Below are 13,437 nucleotides of genomic sequence, written 5' to 3' on the forward strand. Positions count from 1 at the left end.
TCATTTCAGCTGACTCTGATGAAGAAACAAAGGTATTGCCCACAATGCTGAACCTTTTCCTCTAATTTCTTATATTTCACATACAGGAACTTAGTATGCCCTGGACACATTTGGGCTCATGTGTGAATAAGTGCTTACATGCCTTTCTTTTCACTCTTCATGACTTGATTCAAAGTGTTATCACCAGTATGTGTTTGCTTTGTTCGATATTCTTGTGACCTGTGCCAAGAATGCTGTAGTTCTAAGTATCAAAGAGGCTTTGTGTGCTTTCTTGCTCAGTTCTGTCCGAGTCTTCTGGTTTTAGTCCTCAGCAGAGTGCCTGCGAAATTTTCTGGTATTTTGAACTCCTTTTTATTCCATATGGTGACACCTAACATCTGAAACAACACCGTGATCTGGTCCTTCCTTGAAGGACTCCTTAGTGGGGCAATCAAGTACCCCACTGCATTAGGTCCCATCTGGTTCGCCATTGTTTTCATCTTTAGGCTCCTGGTCTTCCTCATGGCCTGTTAGAAGTCTGGGGGGATAAGCAAAAGGACTTTGATTGCAACACTTGGCAGCCTGATTGTCACAATGTGTGCTATGACCACTGCTTCCCAATCTCCCACACCTAGACTCTGGGCTCTCCAGCTGCCCTCATTATAATCCCTCATGTGTCCTACTGGGAAGAATGTGAGCGCAAGCATCGGCTGAAGCTAGTAGAGAACTGTACTTCTCTGTATAATAACAAAGGGAAGATGCAAGGTGGTCCTTTGCTTCTTTAACATGCTGTTTAAGATAATTGTGGATGCTGTGTTAGTCTTCCTGCCGTTCTACATCAACAAGGTCACTGTCTTTCATGTCCCAATGTGGTGGACTCCACATTGCCAGGTAAGGGTACTTCCATCACTGTAAATTGTTAAAAAAAAAAGAATGGCCTTTGATGTCCACTTGAAAAGGTAATTTCTCAAAAAAGAATCAATAGATCTTATTTTACACTGTGTCCTTGTGTTCCTCAGGCCTACAGTTTAGAAAATATTTGCCTTTGATGGCGACTATAGCTTTGTGTGCTTCTTCCTCGCTCTTTGCAAGATCCTCTACCTGTGAGATGTAAGAGGTGCACTGTACTCAAACTGCAGTTAAGGCAAATACTTATTTATCAGTAGACATTATGTAATGACATGAACCAAGAAATGAAGATTTTCTAAATATACAACTAGCCTGTGACAAATGCTTTGTCTCTCAATCCCTTTTCATCCCTGTGCAGAAAGCTTTAGAAATCTGAAAACTGTAACATGCCACATGTAGGTATGCGCGGATACGGATTGAAATGGGTGCAGCAGAGTTGTGGAAATTTAACTGATAGAGATCTAGATGGATGATGGTGGACATGTTAAAAAGTAAACAGAAAAAAAACAACAAGATGTACTAAAATTACTTGGGTACAAAATGATTGACACGTGTTGTGGATCAATCACTATTAACAGAATTTTATAAAATCACCACTCCTACAGTAAGTTAAAACAACTTAATGACAATCAATCACATCCTGCATTCCTTCAAAAGACAGACAACAGATTGATGGGAAAGAAACATAAAACTGAGTGTACACATAAGACATAAAACCAACTAAATGAGGTCCAACTCATGTTTGTTTGTTTATCATACCATCTCACTTCTATTACTTTGCACAAATTTACACTCTGCAACTGATTTCCTTGTTCTTTCAAACTCTTTTTGAGGTTTTTTTTTGTCATTTAAATTTTTCTTTCATTATACAACTGTCGTGGTAAAAGTGAGTCTAAAGGCCATTATTATTTGGGCTCTTGTGTTAGCTGACTAATGTTATAATTGTGTATTTTGGGTCAGTCAAATATCTCACTTAAGGGCATTAAATATTGGGTATTATATAACTTGACTTGTCTCTATATTATGTTCTAGGTCCCCAGTTAAAGCCTTTTGCAGTTCAGGCACGTTGACTGGTGTTGAAGGATTTATTTTCCTTTTCCTTTCTCACAAGGTGGGTTCGTCTTGGGCACACTGATTTTGGTTGCCCGTCCCTGCAATAGCTGCAAGCATGAATGTACTTACAACTAACGAACTTGCACACATTTTCATTGAAGTTATAGCACAATGGAGTCATGAATGGCGTCACCTTAGTCTCAGCAATTTTTGGGCCTGCCAGCTTTGGAGGATGTACTATGGCCACAGATTTAGGACACAAATTGAAGAAGTGCGAGAAAGAGCCACAGAGGGAGCAGGAAAGAGCTTGACGGCCAGTGTAGTGCCTGCTTATTAGAGCAAGGTCAACCTAAGACCAGTCCAGTCTTTGATTGAACCTGTGGATGAACACTGCAGCCTTGGCAGAGAATGATTTATGATAGTCATAGAATAGAATTCCACCATATGTCATGGCGAGATCGGCAATGATGGCGAGGTAAGTGTCCAGTTCAGCTCTACGGAATGGGTAAACCTCACAGATGACATCTCTGAACACAGTAAAGGTTACAGTGAATTCTGCCAGTGTCAGAATCTTTGAAAGCCTAGGGTCGCTATCTTTAAGCATCACAGATACATCACCACAATCTACCACATGCCTATCACTGAAGTCTGAGCACAGCAGGATTTTTACCAGATTAATATTATTACCTGCGAGGTTCTGGCTTCTTAGATTGGATGAAATGGAAGCAGCAGGAGGGTACAATGGGACCCCGGTGGAGATTCGGACTGCACTTATCAGAAATCTGCGCGAAATGTCATCGGCAACGTCATCGGTCAGCGTTGATGGTCCCGCAGTCAAGGAAGAGTCCCGGGATGTATACACAGTGGCCAGGAGAGATGAGCTGGTAGATAGTGCTGCACCGACCTCTAAGGTTTGGATTTCTCAATTCATGCTGGAAAGTGATGACTGAATATTTGATCGTACTGACAGGATGGCGTTGTTTGCCGGAACCCCAGAGCCGGCTACTGAGGCTGGGGCTCTCGCTCTTTTGGACAGCAGGGCAGTGGCTGAAGTCGGTATGGCTGCGGGGTTGCAGGAGCAATGTTTGCGTTTTTCTGCAACTTTTTTGGGAATGGAGGAAGGACAGTGATCTGCAGGTGGAGATTGGAAACCATAATGTGAACAATTCCTTGTGCCATGTGATTTACAAACAAAAACTCCAAGAGCTTTGGAATCAGCCAGTCATCAATCGATTGGATTATACGAACCTTTTCTTGCCAGACGAGAGCTTTGATGGAGAGAAGGAGCACTCTCTTCACAGGTGGCTCCCTCTGCGTCATTGTTTTGCTGAGACTCCATGACACAGTCAATTTGCCATGGATCATCAACACCGTGGACAGAGGTCATCGACATGATGAGCAGCAGGGTGAGTAGAAGTACCAGTGGCGATCTTTTCATCTTCATACGGGTGCTTGCAAATCAGCCAGCAGAGGAGGCAGCAAAGGAAGCCGGGCTAGAGCTGTTTAAATAGAGCGCTCTGAATGTAATTTTCCAATAGATGGCATAGTGGAAGTCAGCTGAGTCATCAGCTGATTGAGGATTGGCTTGGCTCGCTGTTGACAGCTAAGATAGAGCTTGACGTCATGACCTGCCTGAACTAACGCTATGCTTGATACTTTGAGGGTTAAAGCTGAGCTGTGGCTGAAAAAGTGTTTCATATTTGGGTCTTTGTCATTTCTTGTCTGTGCAAGCACCCTTGTTGCCCGCCCACGTTCTGTGCTGCCGTCTGAGCAGGTGAGTATTAAGATTTGTCTTGCAGCCATAGTACTCTTTTCTACAAAGCAAACAAATGGACAGACTTTTGTAAAATGTTCTTTCCTTCATGTGAAGTCCAAAAGCTGCCTTGCTGGATTTTAGATGTGGATCTCTGCAAAACACTTTATCATTTACGGACGTTGCTTTCTCCTTGCAAGCCTCCACACACTAACGTCACCCCCTTTAAAGGTCTAACAGGCCCAGGGCTCAGCATACTGATGTATTCACATATTTAAGATAAAAATCAGTTACCAATTTATAGCAGTGAATCTTAACAAGTCATGGTTTAACAAGGTTTATGTTCTGGACTGCTTCTTGCACAAGAGCAGTGACTTTGTAATGCTGGTCCTGGCAACGTCAGTCAGACGAGATATCTAATATTCAGTATCTCTGGTGTCATTTACTTTTGTGTTTTTTAGGCAGCAGAGTAACCTTTTGAGATGGGTTTTACTGTCGGGAGCAGGTTGAGAAAAGTGTTTTAGTAGTGTTAAAAATCAGCTTTAAAACACATTTGAAAGTTTTTGATCAGTAACATGACCTTTTTAACTCCCTCTCACAGTGAATGTAAACCAACATTTAATGCTTCCTTCTTGAGTCTGCACAAATCATCTATTTTCTAAATCTTTTATTTACCACTTCATACATTGAAACAACACTATAAACACAGTCAACGATTATTTTCTGGCTCCCGATGGTCCTCCTTTTATTTGTTTTATTATAAAAGGATATTATTGTTTTATTTGTATTTGTTTAGGATCCCCATTAGTTATTACCACAGTAACAACTATTCTTCCTGGGGTCCATACAAAACAAAACAATCAATACATTTACATTCATTGCCATCACAAGAGTAGGTGGTTATTTTATTGGTTTTGTCTATTTATAAAGATTTATGTCAATCAAATCAATAACATTTTATTTGTAAAGCGCCGAATCATAACCAAAGTTATCTCAAGACAATTTACAAAAAGAGCAGGTCTAGACCAACTCTTTTTTAATATTATTTAGGGAGAGACCCAACATGAATCCAACATGAGCAGTACTTTGCAACATTTGGCACAGTGGCAAGAAAAACTGCCTTTTAACGGGCAGAAACCTCGAGCAGAGAGAGTGGATGTCTAGAAAAGAACACAATTACAGTATTAAAATCATTGTTCCAAGATGCCTTTATGTCGATAATATAAAGCGGTTACACAGTTTAAGTTGCTTTATCTTCACTGAACGTCATACTTACCTCTTCAGTGATGCAGGATTCTGGGTTCACCAGCAGCTCCCGCAATATAGTGACGGGGCTGTCCACCTTCTCCAGGCTGAAGGAGGGGGTGAACCTGAAGAGCTGTAGCTGCAGGATCAGCACGCTGTTGAGGAGAAAGAGATGGAGGGATAAGGGCAGATCAGGAGTTCACAGAGAAGGACAGAAGAAGTAAACTTCTATTTATCCTGACACCTGAGTGTCACTATTTTCATGGATGATAGTACTTACTTTGGCAGCGTCAGGAACGACCATTTCTGGGATGACTCCTCAGCGTCACAGTCACAGCGGAACTCCAGGTGGGTCTCCTGTGGCAGGGAACAAGAGGAGGAAGCAGGTTTTAGTATGAATCTTCAGAATCACTTTGACAGATACATTAATGCATATTGAGAACATATGGTATATAAGTGTGAGCACTTGTGTCACTAACTTCCAGGTACTCCTGAAAGCACTGGCTCACAGAGCCTCCACATGCCAGGTCCAGGGACAGGTTCAAAAAGTCCTCCTCCCTCATGGACTGTGAACCACATCTGCAGAATAAAGGGACAATTCAGGTTAAAACATGGGTTGTGAGGTTTTCTACCACATCTTTAATGCACATAGTTAACATATTGAATCTTTGAACTGTAAGTATAAAAGATAAGATAATAGAAAAAGAAATATAATTCCAGGTGTTGCAACAGCACAAACACAAAATAGCAAGTACGTAAATACAGTATAAAAATAAGAATAGATAAAAAGAAATAAAATAAGAGTTACAGCTGTTATACAATTAAGAGTAAGTGACAAGTTAAAGTGGCAGTTACGAGATAAAGTGGCATGGTATGGGTAATAGCATTTTAGCAGGATGAGACAAGACAGTATGCTATGAGGTATAAGGTATACGATATGGTACAATATAAGGTGCAGTATAAAAGGTGCAATAAATACAGTATGGTATATTACAGTATGTATATGTATACAACGTAGTATGAGAGTATAAGTACTAAAAAAGTAATATGAAGGTATTTGACTTCGTGTAATAGATAGTATAGCAGTACAATATAAAGACATAATGTGATGTATATAGTGTTGTACGGTACAGTCTGGTGCAGTATGTATAGTATAATATGAATATATACATATAGAATACTACAATATAATGTACTATATAATAATAGTAATACTAAAAACAAACACAATATAGTGCAGTATAATATGGAAGTAGTTAACAAGAAATAGTAAAACAGTTGTAAATGAAAATAGGAACAAGACAATAATAAATAGTGACTCTGAGCTGCTTTAACAGGCTGCCAACCTCTCAGCCCCCGGAAGTGATCAAACTGTGTGTTGTCGTGGATACATACCCTTGGCAGGTCCTGATGCTCAGCATGTTGAAGGCCATGTGAGCTCCGACGGGGCAGGTGTAGCTGCAGCCCATGCCGATGGCTGCGGCATGCAGGTCGAAGGACAGAGACATCAGCCCCCCTTCGTTAATTCGTTCTTCGTTAATTACTACTACCAGGCCTTCTTTAATGATTTAAGTTGCGTCTAACTTTAATGTGTTTTTAAAAGAAAAAGATTAAGAATTAATACATTATTACGATGATGGTAAAACAGAGCTTACTTTCTGACTGTCATCTTCGAACTCAAAGTTGCAGTCAGCAACAGCCCTATTGAAGGCATCGAGTACCTTTCTTTTTACCCTGTTGTTGTTGGAGAAACGACACACTCCGACATCCACAAACCCTCTGAGAGCAAAAGAAAAGAGGAGAGAACAGACGACAAAAGAGAGATATATACTTAGTTTTTGTTGCTTAATGTTGACCTGCAAAGTTGGCAGAGACCCCAAGAGTGATGTGTGTGTTAGATTGTGTGGAGATGCTGTACCTGAATAAGTCAGACTCTGGGTGGGAGCTCCACACCTGCTGCTGGTTGTGGACCTCCTGCACAAAAGGAGTCAGTGTTAGGAGGCCCTGCAGGGTGGCGTTCATGTAGCACGTCTGGGTCAGGTTTGGGAACCTAAAACACAACAAGACAGAGGACCAAAGTCAGACTGGAGTTCCAGTGAAAGTTTATAGAACTTATCCTAGAATTACTTGATATAAATGCAGATATTAAAAGAACATTTAATGTGTGTTTGAGTCTCACTACAGGTACGTACCCAAGGCAGACAAGTTCTTCTTCAGGGAGGTCCTCTCTGCGGACTAGTGATGTCTTTAGTTCAGATGTAGAAGTCAACTGACTAGCCTGATTGCGCCCACCGTGACCAGATGGGGTGATGTCAGGTATTTGGGGCTCTGGTGCATCAGTGGGCAGGGGGTCAGTGTGCACATGGGTGGACTCAGGTGAAGGGTTGGTCTCTTCTTTCTCTTGCTCAGCTTTCTCCAACTTCTGCTTCTGTTGAGTTCAAGTACAGCAAACATGAATAGGTACAGCAATAATAAGTCATGTGTAATGAAAATGTTCAAATTACATGCAGAATCGACATGTTACTGTGCAGAGATGGTGAGTAACGAAGCACAGGCACAAGTTTGACAACTTTTTACTCCTACTTCCTGAATATAACAAATATGTGTACTTTCTGCTCCTAAAATCCTTAGAACAGGCCTGTTACTTTAACTTTCATGAATTTAAGGGGAATTATTTTAATTTTCATGTATCATTGCACACCACATTCCCAACATCTAGAAGGATTTTAAACTAAACTAGACTAAAAAATTGAAAAGACGATTTGTTCATCAGATGTAATGTAACCAAAAGGACGTAAAAGACATATCAAGTCCAAACAGACAAGAGAAGGAAACTCGACTGGGTGGAAGTGAATGTGTGCTCTTCTGAAAAGGCTGTTGCATGATTCTTGTGCAGGACTCTGCAAACACGAACACACTTGATCATACTTCTGTAAATTCTTAAACCATTGTCTTCTGCAGGTCAGATGTCCTTTTGTAAATGCTCATTCATGCTCGTGACTATATATAAAACCCATTGACAATCAGATAAGAAGCATATTTATATAATTAGAGGGACAAGGAAGAGAGTGAAAAAGATGTTGCAACATCCACTTTAATTTTACCTCTGCTGAGTCAAACTGCTCCAACGAAGAGAAATGATGCACAGACAGAACAAATATATGTTTTGAAATGGTAAATGGTAAATGGACTGTACTTATATAGCTTTTTCTAGTCTTTGCGACCACTCAAAGCTGCTTTTACACTACATGTCACATTCACCCATTCACACACTGATGGCAGAGGCTGCTACATAAAGTGCCCAACTGTCAATCAGATATCACATTCATACCCGTTGGCTATGCCACCGGGAGCAATTTGGGGTTCAGTGTCTTGCCCAAGGACACTTTGACATGTAGCCTGAGGGATCTGGGGATCGAACTTCCGACTTTCCGACTGAAAGACAACCCACTCTACCACTGAGCCACAGCTGCCCCAACTGAAACAACTGTGCAAACTTGTTGCACCCTGAGCTAACTGAGCTTAGAGCTTAGACGACAGCATAATACCTCACTGTCTTTAATGAGTCTCTTTTTAAATAAATAGATGTAAAATCCTGAGAACAAATTAGCTCATCAGAGGAAACATAAAGAGGCTAAAGGAGCTACTGTTCCGGACTAGCACTACCATGCCTTAGCTGGCCGCTGATTGTCACATGTGAATTGGTTGCACATGACCTCCAGGCATCAGTTGTTATTGCCATTCACTGTTCTTTTGACAATTCTCTGTAATTTAATTGATATTTCGGACACACACTTGAAAGCCATCACTCTCAGGTACACTGTAAGGTCTTAAAATCTTAGCAATACAGCAGGCTATAGGTGCTGTGATAACCATAGTTCAGTCAGGACCATTTTGTCAAAATAATCTTTAATTACTTTGTACAAGTTATATTTGGCGGTATGGTTCTGTTCTGGGACCCCCTGCTCTTCCACGCGCTTGCGTGGAAAGCCTGAGGAGAGAGCACACCTTCCTGCCCTTCATGAGCCATCATGAACGGCTATAGCAGGGAGCGCAGTGGCAAAGACCCCCCAAAACGACCATACCGAGCAAAGTCTCCCTGGCCCTTCTTGGTATAAGAAGGTGCTCGTATAGGAGAAGCTAGCTGAGTAGGAGATAAATAGTATTTAATTAAGAGTGTTTAAGTTGATTAAATCGTAACACACAACCTAATAAATATATGAAGAAATATAAAATAGTCATATAATTTATGTTATCTTTATTATTAAGCCAGCAAATTACAGGGAGCTCATGGCTTTTTGAGCATCGAGGATGGCTCGCACTTCAGGACGTAAATATTGTTCATAAGCAGATGATGACCATCTGCCCATGGCTTTTAGCGTAGACACGGGAGCTATCATTGCTGCGGTTATTGCTGCTCCTATGCGGAGGGAATGAGCTGTGTAGCGATCTGATGAGAGTCCACAGGATTGACAGAGGAGGCGAAGGCAACGGTGAACCAAGCTCTTGACATGGGTTTTCCATCCTCTGTGGCAAAGAGAGGCTCCTGCTGGCTGGCTTGAGATCTGCGTCTCAAATCGCGGCTCATGGAAGAGAATGGACAGAAAGCAGAATTAGTCTGAGAAATGAATACTGATGTTCCTTTCCTGTCTCTATCAGTTTTGGAATGTTTAAGGAACAGAGAAAAGCAGAGACTGTTAACTGTTACATCGGCTATAGTGAGGTCATGCGAAGGATCAAAAGATCCTGTGCGTGTGGTGACATCTCCACTTCCTAGAAAGCTGTAGAAAGCTGTGAGGAAGACAGTCTCTAAAAGTACATCTGTATAGAACCAAAGCAACCATTCCTTAAATATGTGATTATTTTGTGCAATAGTGGTGGAGTGAAAGGGAGACGAATATCATTGGCTGTTGGTGGATGGATCCAAACAGCGCAGGTGAAACTGAATTCCTTAGACAAGGCCTTTGATGGAGGACGGCTGCATTTTGCGGGACTCAAAATAGTGAACCATGAAGGCGCATACAGTGGAATTATTAACAAGCAAAATAGCAACTGAGAAGGTGGAACAAAATGAGGTGAAGTAGGACCATGCAGAGTCATACAGTTTTAATGTAGATTTTGCTAATACAGATCGCATATAGTGAGCAGCTGACAGCATATATGATTGCAGAGTCGTGTCTAGTCTAGCACCGTTAAGCTGACAGGAGGGCAAGGTAGGCTGGATGGCGCCGCTTCTGGACACATTTTGTGGAATTTCTGAAATTCAAATCGAGACAAGGCATCAGCAATCTAATTATCTAAGCCTGGAATGTGAGCTGCTCAAATTATGAAATTCCCCATTACAGATACCCAAGGCACCTTACGAATCTGTGAATGAATGGAATTGAGGAACAGTCTTTGTTAATAATATAGACAGCTGATTCATTGTCGCAGAGAAAGAGGATGTGCTTTCTGGACCAATATTTTCCCCAAAGAAGACATGCTACGACAATTGTGTATATTTCCATTAAAGCAGAAGAAGAAACTTTGCCTGGTAAAGACAACAGTTCTTTTGGCCATACATCAGCAAACCACTGGTTATCAAAGAACCCCCCAAAACAATGGAAGGAGCTGCATCTGTGTACAACCTAATGGCCAAAGAAGATTCTAGTTTTTCATTATAGAAGAATGAAATACCATTCCATTTTCCAAGCAATAAATGTTAATTTTGCAATTTAATTTTGCGAGGGGCAAGGAAGCTTGCATGAGATTGCTGTCCAAGTTAATACCCAGAAATTCAATGACTTTAAGTTGACCTTAAGTTTTTAAGAAAATCATCCAAAAGGTGAAGCACGAACGGCAGCCTACAGTTGTTTAACAGGATCCAGTAAAGTGCCTCTGACAGTGTATCAAATATTTTTGGGCTGCTGCAACACCCAAAGATGAGCCTAACTGCAAAATACATTTTATCTCTCCATTTAACTCCAAACAGATGCCAATGAGAATGATGTAAAGGCATACCTTTAAAAGCGTCGGTGATGTCTTCTTTAGATAACCATTCACCTTTACCTGCTTTTTTAATGAGCTTAATGGCATCGTCAATAGAGGTATAACATCAATAATTAGACGCTTTTTCCCAGAATATTTATGGGTAGCTATAACTATAGGGTTAATGCATGTTAGAGGAAAGGATGATTTATCAAATGGTCCGATCATGAAACCTTTTCTGACTTCTCCAGTAATTTATCTACTATCTCAGGCTCCTTGAAGGCAGATTGTAGGTTATTGCACACATACGACACCTTAGGCAACCAAGTCAGACCAGCCATGAAACCTTGAATCAGTCCAGTGATCAAATAATTGACAAAACAGCGGTTTGGATGCTTTCTTAATAAAGTTTCTCTCTTGAAATATTAAAGACCGACTTCGAAACTACTGAGGCCATAAGCAGCCAGTCAAATCTTAACTCATGGATTGGAAGTTCTTCTTAGTGAAGTTCTCTACTGCCTTCAGACGTATCAGTGGTCTTCTTTTCCGAGAGTTGGTCTTTGTTGTGGCCGCCATGTGAGTTTGAAGCAACGACCAGAAACATTCTTACTGCACCAGCCAGGTTAAGCCAACATATGCTACGATTACTACTTTACCATCTCGCACATTCGCCATGGGGGTCTCCAGCTCATCTTTTTACCTGCTCTTCCTTCATGGTGGTACTGCACATGGCCTTTCAGAAAGAGCGGAAGTGAAAGTTTCAAGCCAAGCACTGGTCTGTATAAAAACCCAGGACAAATGCATGGCAGTCCGAGGTAGATTTGCCACATGAGCCTCTTCAGCAAGATCACATCGGGGATTGCTTTTCTCTTCTTGCTCCTCTACGTCTACAACAGTTTTAAGCTGCAGCTGAAGGTCTAATGTGATATCAATCCCTGTCCTAATTTGGTGGACTGCTATATATCACAGCCCACTGAGAAGACAACTAATTTCATGGTGTTGGCGTCCATATAGTGTGTGGTGCTCAACATCTGTGAGATATTTTATTTGATTGCTTTCCGTGTGATGAAGCATGGAGGTAGCATCCACACCTTGTCTAGAAAGATCCACCCTGTAATAGATAGATAGATAGATAGATGTACTTTATTGATCCCAAACTGGGAAATTGTGGTGTTACAGTAGCAGGTTATCAAAGTGAATACAGCAAAGGAGAAAATAAATACACATTAAAAATAACCCTAACAAATATTCAAGATGAATCTTGTGCAAAGTTTTGCAGTGAAATGAATTGTGCAAATTTTAGCAGGAGCATAACAACGAGCAGTTTGAATAATTAGCAAATTAGCAATGAATTACTAATGAACTGTGATGGCTGCAAGTTATCTGTTACATAGCTGCCGACCAAGTATAATGGATCAATTTTTCTTCTCATGCCTCTGATTGATTTACTATGAGATGATCCCACAAAATGTTCCCATTCTCTGGTAGTACACATTTAACCAATCTTGACATTTTATAACCAATTCATAGCATGTATTTTTATCTATTCTGAGGTAATCATCCTACTCAAGCATCATGTAACATGTAAGACTGTGTGTTATATTTTTGTTCACACTATGTTTTCACCAAAAAGGTGGTCAAAGCATTGAATATATTTGTATTCACTTGTTTTATTGTATTCATGTGATAAAATCTTATTCTATTTTATATTTTATTTGTTATAATATTTTATTCTATTTCATTTTTCTTTGAATGTATTACTTTTATGAAAATAGTTGGTTAATTTAAGCAAGATGATCATACACATCTATGACTGTCAGGTTGATGAACAGCTGAATACTGCTTTACTTTAAATGTTTTAAGAATTGTCGTTTTATCTCACCATTCCTTTCATAAAGGGTTGTCCAGCATACCCCGTGTTAAACGAGACAAGAAATTATGTATTATATATATTAGAATATATACTAAAAAAATAAAATAATAAATAAACTGCTCTTTGATACTTTTATACATTTATCCTACTTTAATGGCGCCATTTCTCCACCTGGTGGCACCAAAGGCATTCTACATTGTCATCTGAAGGATAGAAGGCCTTCAGAAAACAGACTGCACTCAGTGGGGCCACACTAAGTGCACATCATGAGAGTTCACTGAAAAGCATTGAAGAAAAATGTGTAATCTTGATACTTGTATGCAATTGCCAATTACCTTTCTATTCTGAGTTGATCCACTTTTGATATTTATGCTACTTTCTTTACCACCCATATGCCTGAAAAACACAATTGTCAAGCTGTTTTGGTGACTGTTGTAACTGAACACATTTATTTATATGCCTCTGCTGCTTTCTTCTCTCTGCCTTAGTGACTGGTATTTGGTTACAGTGGGACAGTTGAAAGTGATCCTCTATACTGCCTAAAACAGCTTGTTTTAGACACTTCAGGAAGTATTTCAGATTAACAGCCTTAATAATGAAAATTTGGCCTAATGGATTAAAAACAGGTTCAAACTGATTCACAGATACATAGACCCCA

General features: G+C 40.3%; 1 pseudogene; it reads left to right on the plus strand.

The window, feature by feature from the left end:
* The first annotated feature begins 381 nt into the window (after window positions 1–381).
* On the plus strand, window positions 382–12,034 carry LOC138609440 (gap junction beta-3 protein-like; annotated as a pseudogene).
* The last annotated feature ends 1,403 nt before the right edge of the window (window positions 12,035–13,437 follow it).

The sequence above is a fragment of the Semicossyphus pulcher genome, unplaced genomic scaffold (assembly GCF_022749685.1).
Source record: "Semicossyphus pulcher isolate SPU_LCO1_2020_fin unplaced genomic scaffold, fSemPul1.0.p SCAF_5, whole genome shotgun sequence".
In the NCBI taxonomy this organism is placed as follows: Eukaryota; Metazoa; Chordata; class Actinopteri; order Labriformes; family Labridae; genus Semicossyphus; species Semicossyphus pulcher.